The sequence below is a fragment of the Macrotis lagotis genome, chromosome 1 (genome assembly GCF_037893015.1).
Source record: "Macrotis lagotis isolate mMagLag1 chromosome 1, bilby.v1.9.chrom.fasta, whole genome shotgun sequence".
In the NCBI taxonomy this organism is placed as follows: domain Eukaryota; kingdom Metazoa; phylum Chordata; class Mammalia; order Peramelemorphia; family Peramelidae; genus Macrotis; species Macrotis lagotis.
In genome coordinates, this window is record NC_133658.1 from 101,492,496 (window position 1) to 101,516,501 (window position 24,006).

The window sequence follows — 24,006 nt, forward strand, 5'->3', positions numbered from 1 at the left end:
TATGTTGTTTCTCTAGCTTTTTTTAGTCGCAGGCCCAATTCATTGATCTTCTTTTTCTCTTTTTTTATTCATGTTAACATTCAGAGATATAAAATTTCCCTTAATAAATGCTTTGGCTGCATCCCACAAGTTTGTTATGATGTCTCATCATTGTCATTTTCTTGGAGTAAATTATTTCTATAATTTGTTGTTTCATTCACTCATTCTTTAAAATTAGATTATTTAGTCTCCAAGGTCCTTTATTACATGTCATTTTTATTGCATCATGACCTAAAAAGGATGAATTTAGTATCTCTGCTTTTCTGCATTTGATTTTAAGGTTTTTATATCCTAATACATGATCATTTTTTTATGTAGGGGCCATATATCACAGAGAAAATAGTATATTCCTTTCAAACTTCATTCAATTTTCTTCAGAGATCTATAGTATCTAATTCTTTCATATCAAAAAATTCTATCATATCAAAACTTATTCAGAGTCAGAGAGGTTGAGGTCTGTCACTAAAATAGTTTTGCTACATAGGTTTTCTTGTAAATAGTTTAGCTTCTCCTCTAAGAATTTATATACTGCAGTACTTGGGGCATATATGTTTAATAGTGATATTACTTCATTGCCTGTGGAAGAGGAAATTTCCTTCTTTATCTTTTTTGGTTTGATCCAAGTCTCAAACTTTGTCTTCTAAGCTGGAGGTGGGACCCTCACTGCTGACCTGCTGTTCTGCTAACCTGCTTTTCCACTTGCCTGCTGAGCCAGGACCTGAGTCTCTCAGGACTAAGAGCCTCTCAATGGCTTCCAAGTCTCCCTACCTATACTGGGATACACTCCCATTTTATCCACGTGAGACAGACCTTTTCTGAAGTGACTCCAAAATTCTTCAGCTAAAGAGCTGTTTTACAGGATTTTTTTTTGACTTTTTTACTGCTTTTGATTCTGTTTAGAGACTGTTTAAAATTTTGGGAACTTCCTAGCTTCTCTTCACCATTTTGGCTCTTCCCAGGGAGTTAATTTTTTCATTTTTTTAAACTTTAATTCTCTTGATAGTTTTGACTTTTTGTTTTTCTAGATGAATTTTATAGCTACTTTTCCTGTATATAAGAAATAATACTTTGGTATCTTTATTTTTATGACACTGAATAAGTAAATTGATTTAGGTAGAATTGTTATTTTGATTATATTGATTTGAGCTAAATTGAGCACTTGAGCAATTAATATTCCTTCAGTTGTTTTGATCTGTTGTATGTGTGTGTGTGTGTGTGTGTGTGTGTGTGTGTGTGTGTGTATGTGTAAGGTCCTAGATTTGTTTTGACAGGTAGATTCACAAATGTTTTATATTATCTGTGGGTGATTTCTCTTTCTAATTCTTCCTTTTGTGTTTTGTTGCTTTTATACACACACACACACACACACACACACACATATATAGATGCTGAAGATTTGTGTGGATTTATTTGACATCTTATAACATTCCAAAATTTGTTAATGATTTCAACTACCTTTTTTATTTGATTCCCTAAGATTCTCTAAGTATACCATTAGATAATCAGCAAAGAGTCATGATTTTGGTTTTTTTATTGCCTGTTTCTATTTCTTCATTTTCTTTTTTTTTGCTGTTACAATTATTTTTTCTGCTACAATACTGAACACTACTGTTGATAATGAATATTCTTGCTTCACCTCTAATGTTAAGAAGACTTCTAGTTTATCCCCATTTATAGATAATTCTTATTCTTGGTTTTACATAAATACCACTTATCATTTTGAGAAAAGTTCCATTCATTTCTGTGCTGTCTAATAATTTTATCTATTATCTATTTATCTATTATTCTATTTTATCAAAAATTTTTAATATCTATTGATATAATCATATAATTTTGCTTGGTTTTAATATTGATATGGTCAGTGATGATGATCGTTTTCCTAATATTGAACCAGTCTTGCATTACTGGTAAAAATCCTTATTGACCTTTCATTATGATCTTCTTAATTGCATTGAACTAGAAAAAAGAAAATTCTTGCTCCAACATTTCCTTGGGTATGCCATTCTAAAGTTCAATTTGATATTTTATTTTTAAAGTTGTTTGAAAAGAAATGTTAATAAAGTTTGACTGGGTGTTGCTGCCTCTACTCTGTCATCTTGGCTTCTTCCTTTCTTGAAATGCTAATATCATGGAACTCAATAAACATTAAATACATAATATTCTGATGGGTGAAATTTGAAATAATTGAGGAAACATAGATTTGAGTTTATGACCATATTACATGACAATTTCATATCAAATTGGGACCAGTCCTCCTCAGCTTGGCACTAGACCCCTAAATTTAGAGGGAGACAATTTTTATATATTAAAAAAGCAATTAAGAAGCTATAAATAAAGATACAAGATTAGATGATCTGCTTTTTAATTGGTGGAGAGGTTAAGGGCTTTACTTTTGAGAGGGGAAGAGTAAACAGGTACAATTTATTCTGCTCTCCTCAAGTGTCTATTCAATCAAAGGAACATGAAAATGGTAACTGATTGACCAGTACAGGTCTAATTTTCAGATAAGACATTGGGATTGCTTGAGATGTATAACTGTGAGAAAACTTCACAATCTGGGTTTCCAGTCAGCACAGACTAGGCTTTTAGTTAAAGGGTCTTGAAGCAATAGATAGGGGGAGCCAACTTCCCAGTCACTCAGGTCTAGAGTCAAACAATGCAATAATTTTTTTTTTTTTCCCCACAAGACAGAAATTGGATTGGTCCCTTATTGAATAGAAAGGTTTAACTGAACCAAAGCTGGAATGAAGTCACAAGATGGAGTCAATATAATTCACTCAATTTCCACAATCTCCACAATATTTACAGAGTACAATGTCTAGAGTCATAAATGGAATATAATAAATTTCTTGCCCTCTTTATGTTTATAATCTAATGAGAGGTGGATGGAAAGCTAGACTACATATGTGAATAGTTGATATAAAGTAAGACATGATAATTGTACAGAGATGTACAAAATGCTATTGAATTGGCATTGCTATGCAGGCTTTTTAAGTTGTATCTAAATCTTTGTGACCTCATTTGGGGTTTTCTTGGCAAAGATAACAGAGTGGTTTGCCATTTCCTTCTCAGTTTATTTAAAGATGAGGAAATTGAGGCAAACAAGGTTAAGTGACTTGCCTAGAGTCACACAGCTAAGAAGTGTCAGGTCAGACTTGAATTCAGGGAGATGAATTTTCTTGTCTCCACATCTAGTACTGTATCTACTGTGCCACTTAGCTGCTCCACTTTTGGTTATTATAGCGGCTCTTGAGGAAAGATGCTATAGGGTAAAGGTTATGTTATTTGGAAAGAATGAAAGGGATTTCAATAGATCTAGATGGAAAGAAGGCGTTGAAAGAATAGAGAACTGAATAATCAGACTCTGATATTGGAAAATATAGGACATATAATGGAATTGTGAAATACTCTGCTTCTGTAAGATAGTAATGACATTGTTTGGGGTAATATTTTTCCTAAGTGGTGAGCATGAGGCAATGTGATAAAATTAAGTCAAACCAAATCTAAGCTTGGTAGCTGAGAAAGCAAATTGCCTTTATGATGAAGTTTTCCACACGATTTCTTGTGGACCAGGTGACTAAATTCTTGTAAGGTTTAAAGCTATTTACATTGGACAGCCATGAGCTGTAGAGATAAGTTAAAAGCAATGTTCACTTCAGTATAGAATATGCCAACTTGGCCTTGAGATTATTTCAATGCACAGTTTTCACTGCTTTATCTGGAGGCTAGCTTATTCATTGTAAGGGTCTCTTTGCTACTTCTACAAGGTGCCTCCAATTTGACTGGAAAAAATAAATCCTAAATGTGATATTTTGAATTGGGATATTAATTCCTGCATGGTGGAGAGGAAACCTTTTTTGGGGCTGAATATGCTTGTTTGTTTTCTGTGATTGATTTATTCCATGGCTTTTTACAAAATGAATCTTATTTAACCGTGCTCTCTGTATGGATATATCATACTTAACATTATTAAAGACTTAAAAGATAGGGTTATTGGACTCTTATAGTTGTAGCTTTACCACTGAATGCTTATCTCTGGCATTCTTAATTTTCTACAATCTGGATCCAAATTGTTCAGTTTTATTTCCTGTTGCCTTTCTTACATTCTATGTTCTCTTCAAACTGAGCCATTCTACATTTCTATTTCTTGTACTGACCTTCCTAGTCACTAGCCATTATCATTGGAACTCACGGCATTTGCAATCTTAAGCTTCAAAATAGGACATGTCCCTCCTCCTAGCCTCTCTGTTGAAACGTTTCCTTTTCTTCAAACTTCTGGTCAGGTCCCACTTCATCCATGAAGTTTTTTTTTTCTATTTCTCCTTCCCTTTCTTGGAACTGACTTCTCTATCCTCAAACTTCTTATAGAACTTTGCTTGATACTTTGCTTTATACTTAACTGTACTCTCCCTAGTAGCAACATCTAGGTGGTACAGTGGTGAGAGGGCCAGGGCCAGAATAAGAATGTCCTGAGTTCAAATTTGATCTCAAATACTTACTAGTTGTGTGATTCTGGGGGAAGTCCTTTAACCCTCTAGGATTCAGTTTTCTCTACTGGAAATGAGCTGGAGGAGGAGGACATGGCAGGAAAACCTTAAGTAGGGGTCCTGAAGAGAGAGACATGACTGAACAACAGCAATTAGTATCCCAATCATTTTAGTACACGTCTCTTCCAAATTTTAGATTGTAATTACTTTGGAACTTGCCTTGTGATGCATCTATCTTTAGATCTCTACTGTCTACTGTAAGAATAGTACATTGGATAGAGGAGTCGTTTGATAAACGTTCCCTGAATGAATGAGGCATGTATTCTAACATCACATTTCAAATTTCATGATTTTACCATGGGCTGACATTTATCTTTAGTCTCTTCTGTATGCATTGATTTGTACTAGATGATGTATTGCAAAGGAGGAAACATACTTATAGCTCTAGAAGGATATGTGGTCAGGTATGGCAGACAATACACATAAAAATGACTTATAGACACTCTAGAAGTCTGTTACTACTCAAAACAATAACTCAAATATTTAAATACTTTTTACTTTTCAAAACACATTTCACATTTAATTGCAAAGTACATGTTAATGAAATACTTAGTATGATAAATAAATGCCATCCCTTGCTTCATATTTCTCCTAATCCTTAGTCATGCATTGAAGATCCATTTTACTAATTTAGACCCCAGTGGAATTTTCTCTTTTCCTCTAGTTTCCTTGGTGATTGGGATTGATTTAGGAATGGACCGATCCATGTAAATGTCTGTCTTGGCCCTTTGCCTTCCTTTTAGATAGGTCAAAAATCTAGAAGGCTACAATCATGACATGAGAGACTTATAATGTATACAATTCAGGTAGGGGAGAGAGAGAGAGAGAGAGAGAGAGAGAGAGAGAGAGAGAGAGACAGAGAGAGAGAGAGACAGAGAGAGAGAGAGAGACAGAGAGAGAGAGACAGAGAGACAGAGAGAGACAGAGACATAGACACTGTGTGTGTGTGTGTGTGTGTGTGTGTGTGTCAGTGTTTGTGTGTGTGTGAAAGAGGGGATACACATCCTATTTGATTCTTTTCCTGTTTTAAAGCATCTTATAAAGTCATAAAGTGCCCAGATGGATGTGGCTTTGATGGGTAAGATCTAAATGGGGAAATAAAAATAAATAGTTTGTGCATCGATTGGATCCTGCATTTAGATTGCATCTTTTTATTTTTAATACTGTTCTATTAAAAAACGAGCAAGAGCCCCCAGAGCAGAGCTGAAAGGATATTTTTAACTGGAGTATTATGCTGCCTTAATTGTATATCTTCTCTGAATATGCACAAAAACTGAGTTACTGTCAGGGCAAGAGGGTGGGTGAGGGAAGGCTAGTTCATCTTCCTGTACATCTGTGAACAGCAATAAAAGTAACATACTTCAAAGGTCTCTCCCACAGACCCTATTGGCAAGAAGGGCAGAATAGCAGGTGCAAATAGAGTCTTTGGAGATAAAAAGGATGGCCTTGTTTTGTTATTAGTTAGGAGTAGAAAGCAACATATTTATGACAACAACAAAGAAAGGCCTTGTTTTAATACTCACTGATGAACGTAATCATCTGGGGGCTTCACTTCATAATGATGATAACGATAATGATGATGGTAATAAATTGATTACATTTATATATCACTTTGCTGTTTATAATCCCTTTGCATGCTATTTCACTTTGCACAATAATAACATCTGACTTTAAGATCTGACAGCTGCTTTTAATAGATTAGCTCTTTGGAGTGTCCCACACAAATTTGGGATGCAAGTTATGGATTATTATTATTATTATTAATTCCAACTTTTCTGATGAAGAAACTGAGGCTCAGAGATAGGATTTGAAAGTGGGACTTGATTACAAGTCTAGTATATTATCTAAGAAATCAAATTTAAAGTTAAGGACCTTTGGATGTGGCTCCCTCAAGACACTTGTGTCTAGGACATTGGGAAGGTCAAATAGTAGTAGGTGAAGAAGAGAAAATGGTGAAGAAAAATAGGTCTATTCTAAATCAAATTTGTGATTCATAATTCAGGTCATTTCTATGTATCTTCTACATAGCATCCTCTATATCTCTACAAACCAAATCAATGAAAAATCTTGTTTTATAGTGGATAATTGCAGGGGAGGTGAGGTTAGAGGGGGTATTATTTACTTCTCTCAGAATCTAGCTTATATCCATGCTACTTCATAAAGCTTTCTCTGTGACAGCCCTGGGGGATCTCTCCTCTGATTTACTTTTAACCTTTGGAGGATGGCCTGTACAAGCATATCTTCTTTTGTCCTGCTCCAAAGTAGTTTTATTACATAAGTTTTGAAAACTGTTATTATAAACAAAATGTTCTCTTGTTTCCTTACGTAGATTAACTGATGGACTTAAGACCACCTATTTTAGGAGTAAGAGAGATAGTACCAGAATATAGTTTTTCTGACTCATCTTTTGTTGTTAGTGCTATCACATGATAATTAAAAATAAAAACAACTTTAAATGCCCCCCCATAGCTGAGTCCAAATTAAGATAAAGAAATCCACAAATGAAGAAATTAGATCTTTTGTAATACTTCTCCCTCCCTCCACTTAACTGTTCCTTTGTTAACATTTAAGTGAAAATAACACTTACATTTTTCTAAGTGGATATTTATACTTTTTACATAAAACTTTCTACAATTATTTTATTTTTTTTTATCTTACCATGGAGTTCACATGATTTAATAAAAAAAGAGTACTACTAGTATTAGGCATTAGATTTAAAGAAAGCTCAGAGAGGTCATCTAGTTCAGCTTTTTAACTTTGCAGATGAAAAACACTAAGATATAGGAAAAAAGTGGCTTGTCCAAGGTCACATAGCTATCATGTGGCAGAACCAGGATTATCCTTTTTCTTCTGCAGCCAGACCTCTATTTTCCATAAAATTTACTAGATTATCTTCCCTAAAGATGATATAATTTTATCTAAGTCTTTACAAATCTTCTATAGTATAGTCCAATGATGGTAGCCCCATCCAGTATCTTGCTCAAAGAATAGCCAACTAAAGTTAAAATTGGACTAATATAAAGTTATTTAGGGCTTCAATCATTCAGCAAGCATTGTTTGCTATTGTTTTGACTTTCAACCTCATAGTTCAAATGAAACTCTAAAGTCATCAATGATTTTTTAAAATTTAACTTTATTTTGTTTTTTGATTTTAATTTCCAATTTCTACTTCCTTCCATTAAGAATTCAAGGAAAAAATTATGTTAATAATATGAATAGTCCTGAAAACCCTTTTTTCCACATTAGACACATTAGAGATAGAGACAGAGTCACAGACACACACACACACACACACACACACACACACACACACAAACACACACATATTGAGAGATAGATAGATAGAGAGAGAGAGAGAGAGAGAGAGAGAGAGAGAGAGAGAGAGAACTTCAACTTTTACTCAGCAACTATTGACTCTGAATATGGAAGTGACATGAGTCTATTGAAATTGTGTCAATGTTCTTTTATTTGACAAACTTAATAATCTTTTTTTCATTTCTTATCCTTCTTGACTCTTCTACAACCTTTAACCCTATTAATCACCCTCTTCTGTTAAGTGCCCCATTCTCCCTAGGTGGCTATGACTTTCTGTCTTGGTTATTTTCTTACCTGACTGATCACTTCTCATTTCCTTTGAGAGATTTTCATCCAGGTCATGACCACTAATGATGGATTCCTCAACACTTCATCCTACTCTTCTCTTTTCTTCTCCCTTCATGTTATTTCATTTGGTAAAACACTCCTTGCACAGAATACTCCATCTCTCAACTCTGGGAATTTTTACTGGATATTCCTCGTGCCTAGATTTCTGACATTTTTCCTCTCCGTCTCTGGACTTTCCTTGATTCCTTTGAGTCCCACCTAAAGTTTCACCTTCTTCAAAAGTCTTTCCTTAACCCCTCAATTCTAGTGCCTTCTCTCTTTGATTATTCTGTTTTATCCTGTGTATAATATGTTTATTCATAGTTCTTTGCAGGCTAACTTTCCCATTTAACTCTGAGCTTCCTGAGACCAGAGAATCTATTTTATTTTTCTTTGTATCTCTGCCAGGCAGCTAATTATTGTCATACAATTAATATTTAATAAATGACTATTTACCAACTATTAAATGCTTACTATGTTCTGTACTCTATGCTATACTGGGAAAACCAAAACATAAATCAAATGCAACAAAATGAATAGACCATAAGACCTCAGAAAGATTTCTCTTTGAATTTTGCTTTTACCATTCTCTAGTTGTCTAATGTTGGGTAAGTCCTTTAACTTCACTGTGTTTCATTTCCTCCAATCTCAAAATGAAGGATTTGGATCTCCATAAGTATAATTACAAACTGATGGTTCTATGAAGTATTCCCTATACTCAAGGAGTTTGCATTGTATAGGGACTGGTATGCATGTCTTTCAGTATATGCAAGATATATAGAAGATAATTTGAAGGGGAAGAAAGAGGTATTATAAATTGAGTAACAGGAAAAGCTTCCCATAGGAGCTATTTGTGCTGAACTTTGACCAGTATTAGAATTTTTTTTTAGTTTGTTTTTGTTTGTTATTTTTTTTTGCAAGGCAATGGGGTTAAGTGGCTTGCCCAAGGCCACACAGCTAGGTAATTATTAAGTGTCTGAGACTGGATTTGAACTCAGGTACTCCTGACTCCAGGGTCGGTGCTTTATCCACCACCACCTAGCCACCCCGAGTATTAGAAATTCTAAGAGGTGGATGTAGAGGGTGTGGATATGTGTGTGTGTGTGTGTGTGTGTGTGTGTGTGTGTGTGTATGTATGCATGTATATTATAGTCATGGAAAACACCAAAGTTACAGGAAAAAGGAAATGAATTATTAACTGTATGGAACAAGATCAGTTTTTCTGGACCAAAAATTGTGTGAAGGAAAATAACATAAAATAAGGTTGGGAAGTAAATTGGCTGGTCTTTGTCAGATGGTATATAAACCAAAGGACTGAAAATATTTCTGTCGTATTTTTATGTTCTTCATATACAGGGCTCATAAATGCAGAAGGGGAAATTAACAACCAAATTGCAGGTTCTTAAAATTTAGATAAGGAAGAAAATCTTAGACATTATCTAATCCAGATTTCTTATTATCCAAGAAAGGAAAATGAGGCCTAGAACAGGTAGGTCTAACTCATGTTCCATATGTTCATTCAAAGCCCTTATAAAGCCCTCAGAGTCCATTCATGTGCCATTATTACATTTTATTATTATATTTATTGATAATATGTTACAATGTAGTCAAATATTAAATTCTGTATGCTGCCTTTAACAAGGTTTTGTTCTTAGATGTGACCCAGAATAGCTAAAAGGTTGAACTAGAGGTAAAAATCAAGTGGATAGCAAGTTTCAAAGATGTATTTATAATTTAGGTCCTTAGGCTCCTAATCCAGCATGCTTTCCAATACACCATGGTGCATTTCTCATAGCAGACTCATAAAAAATGTCAGGGATAAATGATTCCAGAAAAAAACAATTTCTGTTACACTTTTGAACTCACCCAATTTTAGGAATTTGGTTTCTGAAACTGCCACTCTCCTCCCCTCCTCTCTACCATAATAAAAACCAAACTCCATAAATAAGAAGTCACATTATTTGACAGTTCAGAAGAGCCAATTTCCAGATTTTTTAGATTACTATTGCCAATTTAGAAATAGTTGAGATTAGGAATCTGTGATAGAAACACTGAAACTTCAAACAACAGAAGGACTGAAAGCAGCCTCTCCTATTGCCAGCAAAGCAGTAGGAGCATCAGAAACATGTGTTTCCTGGATATTTATGGAAGATAGGAAATAAGATAACCATCTTCCAGAAACTAATTTCTGCACAACTTGGGTTAATAATGGCAATTTACTTAGCTCAACTGTTCTATATTTTCCCAACTGATGACATAGTCAACTGGCATCTTATTGGTCAACTGAATGTAACTCCTAGCTTAATGCCATAATTCCTTAGAGACTTTACCCAGAAATGAATTGTAATTCACTCTGGAATGTAAGGAAACAAGCAAAATAGATATCTTTGAGGGGAAATCATCCTTATTCCCTAAATGTTTTAGCCTTGGATTTTTTTTGAGGGGGACCCTGAGGTAATTGAAGTTAAGTGACTTGCCCAGAGTCACATAGATAGTAAGTATTAAATGTCTGAGGTCAGATTTGAACTTGGTTCTTTTTAACTCCAGGCCTGGGTGTTCTACCCACTGTTTAAAATAGCTATTCCCAAGGTGGATTTTTTTGGAGGTGTTTCAAGTGATTGAATTCAAAATCAATTGGATTTTTGGTACACCAGCATAGTGGTACCAAAAGAACATTAGACTTGGAATCAGAGAAATTCTGGTTCTTTCATTTAGTATCTGTGTTACTCTGGTTAAATCACAGCTTATTTAGGCTCCAGTTTCCATGTTTGTAAAATGAAGTGTTTGAACTCAGTTACTAGAATCTTTTCTATCTCTAAAGCCAACAGTGGAGGAAGGAAGTCTTTGATAAAAGTTAATCCAGATTCTCTAGAGCAGTAATCTCTAAGACTTTTTTATTGGGTGAATTTTATACACATTTTAAAAAATATACAAATGTCCTGATATACTAGTAATTAGATATATCATAAAACTTACACAAAAAATAAAAAATGAAAACACTGAGATGGAGATTAAAAAAAACCCTATTTGATCTTAGAGTCAATGGTCAACACTGTAGTTTATTGAATGAGATTGAGTGAGATGGTTAAGCCTGAATTTAAGAAAACTTGGCAACAATACATTGATAGCTGCATGAAGAAGGAACTGGGGTAGGAAGAGATGAGACAAGGAGAACAATTAGGAGGCTATTTCAATACTTTAGGAAAAAAAGTTGATTATGACTTGAACTAGGATCATGGTTGTGAGGATGAAAAGATAGGGAGGCAGATATGACATGATTTCTTGACTAAATAGATATGAAGAGTGAGAAAGCATGAGGAGTCAGATGACAATGAGGTTTGAACCTTGGTAACTAGAAGGATGGCGCTTCTGCCAAACAGATGGAAGGTGAGAAGAAGTGTGGTTTTAGGGGAATATTGACATAATGAGATCTGTGATGTAGGTCATAGTAAATTCATATCTGCTCATCCTATGGAACTGATTCTGTCCTACTCATAATGGAAAAGAGGAGGAACTCATACTCAGTAGTCATTGCCCCAGATTAGATAAATTTATCTTTAAGGCAATATTTACTAAAGTCAGGACTTAGATGGAAAGTAGGAGGTAGGATAAGATGGTAGAAGGAGGAAGAATCTTCCCAATAGGACTTTCTCAACACCACGGGTTGTTGTAAGTGTCATAATAATTATAACTGCAGCAATTAAGTTTTAACTGCCTTGAAGGATTGTGCCTACAGAGAAGTAGAGAAGTGGGGAGCTTGAACAATTGAGGGAGGATGATATGTTGAGCTAGGTCAGATTCACTTACACAAAGAGGTTGAGATGTTACTGAATTATAACATAGTACAATTTATTTACACTCAAAATATGTTATTCTATAACCTTTGATTCATTTATCATTCTGATTATTTTTGAGATTGTGTGGTTCATAGCCATTTAGTGTCACTTGATAATGATGTTAAAAAAATGAGATGAGCTTTTCTTGCAGGAGCACATCAGAATTATTTAAAATACAACTTGATTTCCCAATTTGCTTTCCTCCTCCTATTTTGTTCTGGGCCTAGAACATTATCTACCTATATCACTTATCTAAGCAACTGATGGGCTTAATTTAATGAATGCCATAGTTTGAGTAATACTTACAGTTTATCTATTTTTGTTTTTCCCATGTGGATTACTTTAAGCTACTATGGCTTTTTGTGACCAGGTCTGTTAGTATTCCAGGGCCTAGTGCAATCAGTACAATATCATTCATAATTTGGGATAAACTGAGAACATCACCATCGATATGGTATCCTTCAATAATCAAAAGAACTTTGAAAAAGAAATTTTCTTTGTATTTGTAACTACTAATGAATTTAAAAAAAGATCTTACCCATAAGCAAGTTTGATACCTTGTTGGAGAAGAGTCTTTTAAGACTGGATTTTGTTCTACCCATATTTTTTGACAATTAGAATTTAAACAAGATAGAATCTTGTATTCTCTATATTTTTTCCATTTATTTTGCAATTGTGATGATTTTGCCTACTTATAAGAAATAATTATGAACCATTTTAATCATAGATCTCTCTTTCACCTATATATCTCCCTAGTGTAAATGAAGGGTCTTGGGCACATTTACTATTATGAAAACCTCTAGAGATAGAGAAAGAACTTGTGAAAAGTTTACAGAATAACATTCCTGAAAGTTTTCAGAGTTGATTGTAGTCATGAAAGGCAAGGCCAATGTCCTTCCATCATTCTCAATAATGTGGTAAAGAAATGTTTTTTGGAAGTTGTTGTTCATGTAGCATCCTTCTCTAAGTAGGAATGTTAATGGTCAAGGGGCATTACTTCCCCCTCAATACTCTATAATTTATTTTTCAATCAAATGACCTCTATTGCCAGTAGCTACTTATGATATTCTAATCCAGTGTCTTTATACAAGCTTTTCCTGTCCCCACCAGAATTGCATCTTTTGGAATCCCTTGACTCCTTCAAGGATTACTTTTATGTTATATGTTACAAGAAGCATTTCCTGATTCCTTAGGTGTTAGGGCTCTTCTGTTTCCTCAAATTGCATTGTAGATATATTTTCTTTAATACTTATCTGTGACAAGTTGTTTTTCCCATTAGATTGTAAACTTCTTGAGGAAAAAGAAAGTTTTATTTTAGTATTTGTGTTTTCAAAAGCAAAATTGGAAGATAGCAAGTATTTAACAAATGCTTATTGAATTGAATTGAACTAAATGTCTCTTTTCCAACTAAAATCTTCTTTCTGATATTTATCACTTATATGTAAGATAGACAAGTTGCTGTATTTTTCCTCAAAAGACATTATTTTATTTTACTTATTTTTTTTATTGTAGAATCAGAAATTGTTTCCTGTGAAAGGGATTTTAGGCATTAATCAGTAGCAGAATAGATCATGAAATCATACCACATAAAGGAATTCATTAACATGGTGGGCATCCATCCTTCATGCTTCTATAACAAAGGTTCTTAACTTGTGAACTATGGACATTTCAGGAGTTTGTGGACTTGGATTTGGGAAAAAAACCTCTTTATTTTCATTAATTTGTTGCTGAACTTTACCATATCCTTCAATTATCAAATAAAAAAACCCCAAAATAACAGCAGTCAATTATTCCAAGAAAAATTCTATAATTTTACCAGTCTGCCAATGGGCTCCATGAGACAAAAGAAAGCTTAAGAGCCTTTCTTCTAAAATAATTATGAATAGATTAAACAAATTTCCACACTTGTACCTGTTCATTTCCTTCTACTTTCTGAATGTTGTGTACTATTGTATACTGTGCCAAAAGGTCTAAGGCCAGATAAAGAAAATGAGCCCAAGAGAGATCAAGTGACTTGGCTCAATTCATTTAATAATAACAATGAGCAAATTCTTGAATTGTCTTTCACCATTAAAGTCAAAACCTCTGCCTTAACTTCAACCTAGACTATTAAAGATCTACTTTCTGTACTTCAAACAAGGAAGTTGGTTCTAAAACATATATGGAACTGACATTTGGATTACAAAGTAATTTGCATATAATGTTTCATATATCCTTTAGGCATTCTTTTCCCTATTTCATAAAGTTTGTTTAGGATCCTACACAATTGTCTAGAAGTGGACTTGGATCCTGGTCTCTTCTCATTCCAAGACCATTATTCCACCCTTCCTATCTCAAATTAACAGTTCTAATAAAATCAGAAGTCCTTACCTAAACATGCAATTAGTCTTGGAGACAGAAGACTAAACAAAAATGCAATTCATTAAAATGCAAATTATCAACAGCAATATGAAAAAAATGTTTCAAATTGCTAACAATAAAATAAATACAAATTAAAACAACCCTGAGGTATTATTTTAAACCAGCAAAGATGGCAAAAAGAGATTGTAAGTGTCAGAGAGACCAGGGGAGGGCAGGTAAACTAAGATATTCTTTGTGGAATTGTGAGTTAGTCAAATTATTGTGGGACATTTAGAGAGATGAAGAAAATTCAAAATTGTTCATACCTTTATAGCATTGGCCCTTGTTTCAGGCCAATCTCAAATGTATCAAAATATTAATAGTAACAATTTTTGTATTCACAAAAATCAAGAAACAAATTATCTTCTAATAGACTGGTGAATAACTATGCAAATATACAAATATAATGGAATATTATTTTGCTACTGAGAACAAATAATGAAGAATTTAGAGAATTATAGGAAGATATAGGGACTAAGAGCAAGGATAACAAAATACATAATGATTATAATAATGTAGATGAAGATACCACTAAGAGATAAAAATTAGGTCAAATACAGTGCCAATTTTAGTTTCAGATGGTGAATGTTAAAACTTTTTTTTGGTAAGAGATTCTAAATCTAAATAGGAACAGAAAATGTCATGTCTTGTCCATTATAGTCACTATATAAAAATAGTTTTGCTTAATTGTTTTTAAGGGCAGGTATTTTGGGGCCTTATTTATTGGAAAATGATTGTTATATCAAAACAAAATCTGATAAAACAAAAGCAACATTTTATCAATTCGTTATTTATTCTAACAACTTTGTGAATATTAATTGACAATTTGTTTTTGTTGGGATAAAGACAATCTTTTGGTAACAAGAAAAATGATTTAACCTCAGAGGTATGGCTATGTACATGGAAATTTGTTAGTGCTTTTGCGAGTAGATAGGCCCCAGAATCTAGGTTTCTATGTAAGATGAACCATATTAAGGTAACAGAATTAGCATACATGTTCATTATATTGTCAATACCATATTCTCCTCTTGTCTTGTGATATGATTGTCCTAGAAATAAATAATAAAAACTTTAATGCCTCCTCTCTTTCCATATTGATCAATCAATAAATATTTATTAAACACCTATTATATGCTAGACATTGTGCTGAACCATAGGGAAACAAAGAAAAAGTCAATCTTCTCACCCCAGGAGTTTACCCTTTAAATGAGGGAAAATAACATACTTATATATAGCAGTGGTGGGACAGCTGATTTGCACCAATTTGGCAGAATGGATACCTAATTTTATGATGAGTTCCATGAACTGGATGTTAAAGTGGCACTTGTTATCAGGGTTCTCTCTAAGGTGGGCACCTGGGCATCTGCATAATATGGAGATCACAAATTTGCATTCCTTAACTATTTTTTAACTTTCATCTATGTAACAGTGTTTTCTTAGCACCACTAGTAATGTCCGTTCTGTCCACAGGTGAAAAAAATTGACAGAATTCTGTTTGAAATATTGATTTATTCATTTTTTAAAACTCATTCTACTTTTGATGAAATACCTCATTTTAATTTCCTCATTTTTGTTACTTCAGTAAACAACCACATAATGTGAAAAGAAAAATTACCAAACACCCAGGGGGTGACAGGCTGTCATTTGTTTCCATTTTGTGTAAAGCCCAAAATTCCCCTGAGGTATTATGAGTTTGCTGGTGTTCTTTGTAAGGTGAAACCAATAGGAATCTGGAACATAATGAACCAATAGAAATATAGATTTCAAAGGATATTTAATTGTCCATTTTGGAAGCCATGGAAGTAGAAGAAAAAAAGAGAATAGATAGAATGAATTTTGGTACTGCATATTTTCCAACATTGGTTGCTGTGGTTATGTAACTGCTTTTGTTCCATAAGGATGCGTTTGCTAAATTGTGAGTAATATAGCATAATTTAGTTTTGTGTGCCTCTTTTATTGTTCTTATTTGAGTATTAAATGCATGGAATATTCAATTGCTTTCTAGTATATCTTTTTGTATACTTAAAATGTCATTAGGGCAGAGAACTGGTTGTTCATTTATTTAAATCCCACCACTATATATAAGTCCATAAAAAACACATTTAAAAAATAAAAGACATAGGTGTCCTACTTGGGGATGGGATATAGGTAGGGAGAAAGCTTAGGGGACCAGGAAGGGGATATTCTGCCAGGTTTTGAAGAAAATTGACAATTCTAAGTCATGGAAGTAAAGAAGATATATATTTTAGGCATAAAGAATAGCTAATGAAGAGTAATAGAGATGGAAAGATGGTATTATGTGTGAGGAAGAACTGCTTGCCTAGGCCATAGAGCATGTGAGAAGGAATAATGTATAATAAGGTAGGAAAGGGAGGGTAGAACCAGTTTGTAAAAACTTAATGCCAAAAAGAGCAGTTCAAATTTGATCCTAGAGGTAACAGGGAACCACTAGAGTTTACTGAATTTCTGAGGACCTGATCAGATGCTTTAGGGAAATCACAGTGTTGACTATATAGAGAATGGACTGAAGTGGGAATATATTTGAAGCCAGGAAACCAAGTAGGAGGCTATTGCTATAAAGCCCAGACAAAAGCTGCTGAGTGTTTGAGCTAGGATGCTGCCTATGTGTCTTCTCAGTAGAAGACCCATGTCCTAAAATATACTTTGTGTGTTCTAACAATGTTGTGAGAAACTGTGGGGAATTGTACCTTTTTGTCAATTATTTTACTATGCTGTTAATGAAATCTTATTTTCCTTGGACTGTCAAAGAAATATTGATGAATGATCATGAAAATATAGAGAAAGATATAAGAATTGGCAACTGGTTGGATTCATAGAGTGAGAATAGGCTAGTATAACCTTGAAGTTATGAACTTAATTGACTGGAAAGTTCAGAGAGAAGTGGTTTGGGGAGGAGGAGAGAGAGACTAATGAATTCTATTTTTAACATTTGAGTTTGAAATATCAATGGGACATCCAATTTTAAATGTTTAATAGGTAGTTGGTGCTATAGGATTAGAGCACTAGAGCCTGGGACTGGATTCAGCTACTTGGCGATGATAATTAGAAGAGGGTAAAATTTCTGTGATCTAGTCCTGGGAAATAACTTTAGTAAAGGAGTATGACATGAATGATGATGCTCCAGCAAGGAGATCTAAGGAGGAGTAGTCAGATAGAGAGAAGGAAAACCAAAAGGAAGCTATGTTAGGAAAACTCAGAGAAGGGGAATATATGCAGAAAGAAAGAGAAAGGTCATTTGAGCTAACAATGAAAAAATCATCGATAACTTTGGAGAGAGTAGTTGCAGTTGAATGATGAGGTCAGAGTACCCACCCAAGGTATTCACATGAACTATTTATGTCTAACCTGTGGTAGACCATTCTGCCTTCAAATTGGTCTGATCAGCCACAGTCAGACACAATATAATTTGTCTCAAACATAGTGAGGTCATTTTGCTCTTCTAAGGTAACACAGCACAAGAACCAAGATAAGAGGAAGTAGAGCTGGGAAAGAAAAAAATATAAGGCAATTTTGTAAATGATTCACCATTTTAGAATCATTGATCTAGAGCTAGAAATAACTGCAAGAGCCTTCTAATATAATCCCCTCATTTTATAGATGAAATAATTGAAAAATTCAAGATTAATTGATTTGACCAATGTTACACAGTTATCTGAAATGACAAAAGCAAAATTTGTACCCAGTTCCTCTGGGCTCCAAAATGAATCTTTTCATTATAACAATGTTGTCTTTCAGATCTGGAAATGGATTATGTCAGTAATCAAAAGGACCAACTAACTGAGGCTTGGAAATGTCATGAACCAAAAAGTTGACTGCCAAGATTTTTTCCTTGTTTTGGCCAGAGTACTTCATAGGCAACATCTACTAAGCCCACAGGAGTATAATCAGTGTCAGTGGAGAGAATGCTCCAATCAACAAAACACTCATATTTGTAAATCATTCAAAAACCACTTCCTTTTTCTATGGGATTGAGGAGGTAAAAGTCTTTCTCCTTACCCTACTTTGCCGCTTCCAGTAGCCCTTGGATTTTTATGTTTAACCTTTAGATTTATCTTAACATAGGCCTTAAGTTCTTTCCCCTACCCCATTAACTATCCTTTACTGTTTCCATTTATAAGTCTAACTCTAGTAACTCTGTCTTCATCTTCCTTTTAATTAGCATCATTCCTGTATTACCTCTCTTTTTTTTTAAACTTTCTAGATGTATGACCTATTTCTCCTTTATCTCCGAAATCAAAGCTTTATGGGGAGAGCAATGATTTTATTACCAGAAGAAAGCAGAACTAAAGTTGTCAACCCCAGACAACCCTTTTCAGCTTTCAAAGTGAAGCTTTCAGGATAATTTATATGGAGAAGAGGCATGATAGGAGTTGACAGGAGAATTAAGACATTTTCTCATACTAAAAGAGTATACTGAAGGGTTAGCAAAAGCAGGAGAAAAGTAATGCAAAGGCTGGCTATATTTGTGGATGCAAATAATCGGTGGTTTGAGATAACCCCTGGGGTGAAAGCATAAACAGTAGAGTCCCTTCCCTCACCCAAATCATGAAGGGAAGAGGCCATCCCAAAAACTGCATTTCATCATTCAACCTGCAGGTGCCAGAAGTGGGAACTTGGCAAAGAGCAACTCACATGGAGAGAATGAACCAATATGGAACTTTAGTAACTTGGAGCAGCCACCTGAGATGTGATGACTTTAACTACTTGAAACTTGATGACATTAGTAGTCCAGTAACAAACATCTTATCAAGGAAGCAAGCAGAGAGGATTTTCAGTGGTTTCATAGCCTTTGGAATATGAGAATCCCTGGCTATGTGTGAATTCCTATTCTTCCCTCATTTTATGTTGTCCATATTTATTCCACACAAGTATCCTTTCTCTTACCATATCTATGTGTTCCCTTTCCCATTAGTAATATGGAAAGTGAAGGAGAATTGCCCCTTTTCAGTTATTTTGTAGTGGTGTTGACTGAGTTTTTTTGGTTTTTTTTTTTTTTAGAGGGAAGACAACATTGGTGAAGACTCGTAAGCTGTGGTTTTAAATGAATGATGATCCACACTGTTCTTGGAACATGGAGAAGCTTGTAAGGAGCCTACAATTGGGATATAAGATTAGTTGATGAGAAAATTAGATGGAATATTAGAAGTGAAAAATATCGTCAAATCCAACCTCCTTTTTTTTTGTATATTAGGAAACTGACATCTTTAGAAAAGTGACTTGCTTAAGGTGTTACTCCATTAATTAGTAATTTAAAGCCTCCTAAAGGAAAAAATGAAATCTGAAAATATTTTTGGAATTTTTCCCTTTAATTCTGTGTTTTTATCATATATTCAATATCTAATATTCACAATACCTTCTTATCCAATGACTTGCTCTTTGTTTGAGGAAGTTCAGATTGGTCAAGGAGCTTTAAAGCAATATAATTTAGGAGGATGTTTTAACTTTTTAATGGGATCAACCACTAGTCATGGAAGCTAGGTGGCACAGTGATTAGCGTGCTGGGGCTGGAGTCAGGAAGATATATATTTGTGTGTTCAAATCTAGTCTCAGAAATTTGCTAGCTGTATGACCCTGGGAAAGTCACTTAACCCTGTTTGCTTCACTTCTTCATTTGTAAAATGCTTGCCATTTAAAACTTTAAAATAAGATAATGAAGAGTAGGACATGACTGAAAAAAATGACTGAACAGCATCTATCAGTCCCAATAATCAACTAACTTCCTTTTAAATATACCCTTCTTTAGTCCCCTCCCCCTTTGTTTTCTTCAAATGATCTTCTAAGAGGGGAGATTGAGTCAGAGATGGTGTTGGGGGAGGGAATTGAGATGAGTGCTCCATTTTTATATGCAAATAAATCACTTGATTATATTTTTTGTCCTTATGTTATCATGAATATTTCAAATGAATTTTATATGGTTCATATTTATGGTTTGGGAGCAATTTCACATTTTGGCTCACTGCCGCTTCATCTGCATATACCATATCTCAGCTGATGTTGATTGGTTTCATTTACATATTCATCACATTCCTATTTTCAAAGATATTTTGTTATAAACTGGCTTTCTTTCCCCTCTCCAGTGGTATAATAACCCATCGATGTGTTTTTAAATTGCACTCATTTCCATATATAATTTTTCTGGTTAATGATAAATCACCATGTTGTCACTTATCTCCCCCCCAATTCAGAGTAATCTTCTCACTTTATACCAAGCTGACATATGGCTCCTAAGTAATTAAAGACAATGTAAACAGTTTACAGGGCACTTTGCAAAGCCACTTCCCTTTGCAGAGGGTTTTATGTTCCCTTTCCCCCAAGTATCTAACCATTGCAAAGAGGAGCCCCTTCAGCAGGAAGGAGCCAGTGACAGAGTCAACCTAAAGAGTAAGCAGGGCCATCATTCTGTTGCTAATAGGGGGATCCCTGGCCCCAACTCCATATAAAAACAACGTTTTCCTTGCTAACTCTTGATAAATGTTAACATAGATTCTAATCAACCAAATAATGGAGGCTTGTGCTACATTCTGACTAACTCAGATCTCCTTTGGTCTTCCTACCTTCTCTCAAATGAACATACCTCTGCAAAGCTTTCTGCACCTGCTCTATACATGCTAGCTATTCTCTTCAAATTCAATGGCAAACTCTCTTCAAAGCACTTATTAGGTACAATCCATGTGGTTAAGATCTGATCATTCCAGAGTAGTCCTTATAATTAACCATGTGAAGTAAGTGTTATTATTCCCATTTTACAGATGGTCAAAAATGGCAGTCATTCAGAATCTCAGAAGTTCTGAGAATTGAAATCAGAGGGACTTTTCAGAGAAAGACAAGGGCTGGTGACTCGTACAGCATCCTCTCACTCAAATCCCTGATGTCATGGTCTTCTTCAAGAAGGAAGGACACCAACAAAAGCTATGTATCAGGAACTGTGCTAAATCCTTTACAAATATCTCATTTGTTCCTCACAACAGCCTGTAAGGTAGATGCTGTTATTCCCATTCTAGAGTTGAGAAAATTGAGTCGGACAGAGGTTTCATGACTTGATCATACTCACTAAATCTGTAAGTGTTTGAGGTATGATGTGAGCTGAGGTCTTCTTGACCCACTGGCATTATACTCAAGGCTAAAGCATATCAATTTTATCTTATTGGGCACAGAGCACCACTGAGAGGTTTTAAGCAAAGAAGTTTCATGTTCAGGTTTTGACAAATAGAATTTCTGGGGACAATGGTCCAATCCTGTTATTAACCTAGAATCAAACCATCTTAGGGGACAGGGAAAAGTATACTTAGAGCTTTTTGAATTCTGATCCCTTAGAAATAGACTCTTTTTATCACTAGATTCCCTCCTAGAATGCTCTCCATCCTGCTTGTTTGAATCCTGGCCATCCTTTAAACCCCATGTCAAGGCCTACCTCTTGCTTCCCTATTCATAGTAATTCTTCTGTCTCTGCCCTTTCCCTACAGAAGTCCAGAAGCCTTTATATATATTCCTTTTATACCAACTGTAAAGTAAAGAAGTTGAACTATATGGCAGTTAACGTCCTTCTTAACTCTAGAACTATGATCCGATGTCCTCTTCTACACTGTCTTACTAACTGAATTGAATGGTATTGGTATTTAGCCATAATGATAATGATAATAATTAATAATAATATTAGCTAGTATTTGTTGTTGTTGTTTGTCTTTCATTCTCAAAGAAGATCATGACATCAGGGAAGTGATGCTATGACATGCACATTAATTGGATTTGAGTGAGGGGGTGCTGAGCATTTCTATACATAATAAGGATTTGCAAATGCTATACAAATATAATTTAATTCTTACAGTAATCCTGAATGCTAGGTATTATTATTGCCCCCATTTTACAGATTAGGAAACAAAGGTGCAGAGAGTTTAAGTAAGTTGCACAGAGAGTTTAAGTAAGTTGTCCAGGGTCACACAGCTAATAATGCAGGATTCAAATTTCAGATCTTCTTTACTTGAAGTCTTACACCCCATTTGGACAAGACCAATGTGGAAATTTTCTTGGCTTGACTGTATATGTTTGCAATGGATTTTATTTTTCTTGCTTTTTCAGTGGGAATGAGGGGAATAGGGAATATAGACTTAAAACTAAACTAACATTTAATTAAGAAAAAAACAGAAGGCAGTTGCTCTATGAATTTTTGCTTTCTGACTGATTGAATGACAGTTGTTACTGAAGGAGACTGACTGTGAAGCATCTGAAAAACAAAGGATGATACAGTCTCTTCTGGGACATGGAAGACTTATTATCAGACATCATTTCTCAACAAGTGGAGTTGTCTAACAAAGCAACTGTTTATGCTGAGAAGTAGTGAGCTTCTCATCACTGGAGATCTGTTTTATCACTTGTCAGGGATGATGAAGGAGGACTCACGTATAGGTCAGACTAAGGTAACCTTCTAACTCTGAAATTTGTCTTTTCTCCCAAACAGCAGTAAATTTAGCACTGAGATTCATAAGTATAAAAAAGGGGAAAAGTAAAAAAATGGATAATCGTCATGAAAGGAGAAACACAAATAATCTAGAAGGTCTATCTGCTAATAAGACTCTCTAGTTCTTTTATCAGAAAAAATAATGGGTGTCCCTCCATTTAATCTGGTTTTATCTGTTGCAGTTCTTGTAGATATTTTAAGCCCTCTACATTAGCTATGGCCATTCAAGGTTAAGAGTAAATTGAGTATCAGACATCTTAAGTCCATGAAGGCAACATCTGGAAAAGAATATTTGTCTTCACCACTCCAATCCTGAAAATAATGGTCAGGTTTTGCACCTTCATACATGTGGCAGCACCCAGATTAAATGTGATCTGTGGTAATCCAAATTTTAAAACTAGATAAATTTAAGTGCATATTTTCAATTTGCATTGCTTATGGACTCCTTCCTTTAGAAGGCCATTCAAAAACTTTTTCTTATACTTTATTTCATACAGGTGATGATATTTTTCCTTCATTCTCAAAGAAGACTATGGTACTCTCTTTGGCAGCACATATACTAAAATTGGAACGATACAGAGAAGATTAGCATGGCCCCTGCTCAAGGATGACATGCCAACTCGTGAAGCATCAAAGAAGACTATGACATCAGGGAGACAACAAGCACATGAATTGGATTTAAGTGAAGGGATGCTTTGCTAAGTCATTTTCTAAGCCTCATTTTCTCCTCCATAAACATTTGGAACCAGTGGCCAATTCTGGATCAGGATGAGTGGAGATGCTGCATGTGAGGCAGTCAGGGTTAAGTGACTTGTCTAAGGTCACACAGTTAATAAGTTTCAAGTGTCTGAGGGCAGATTTGAACTCAAGTCCTCCTGACTCCAGGCTGGTGTCCTATCCTCTGTACCACCTAGCCAACTCTGCTTGAGCTAAAGGCTTTAGCTGTAGAAACACAGATCTAGAGCTCAAAGGGATTTTAGAGACCATTTGTGTTATCTCCTCATTCTACAGAAGAGAGTTCCAGAAAGATTAAATCACTTCTCTAATGTGACACAGATAGCAATTG

General features: G+C 34.7%; 1 protein-coding gene, 1 non-coding gene and 1 pseudogene across 2 annotated transcripts in view; 2 read left to right on the forward strand and 1 right to left on the reverse strand.

The window, feature by feature from the left end:
- Positions 1-24,006, reverse strand: part of LOC141513798 (follicle-stimulating hormone receptor-like) — a 163,895-nt gene that overhangs the window by 60,539 nt on the left and 79,350 nt on the right. The window lies entirely within an intron of this gene.
- The window catches only part of LOC141501571 (FUN14 domain-containing protein 2 pseudogene), a 126,234-nt pseudogene that overhangs the window by 32,177 nt on the left and 70,051 nt on the right, over positions 1-24,006 (forward strand).
- Positions 23,476-23,582, forward strand: LOC141510419 (U6 spliceosomal RNA). The gene has a single exon (XR_012474909.1). It is a non-coding gene; the product is annotated as a U6 spliceosomal RNA (small nuclear RNA).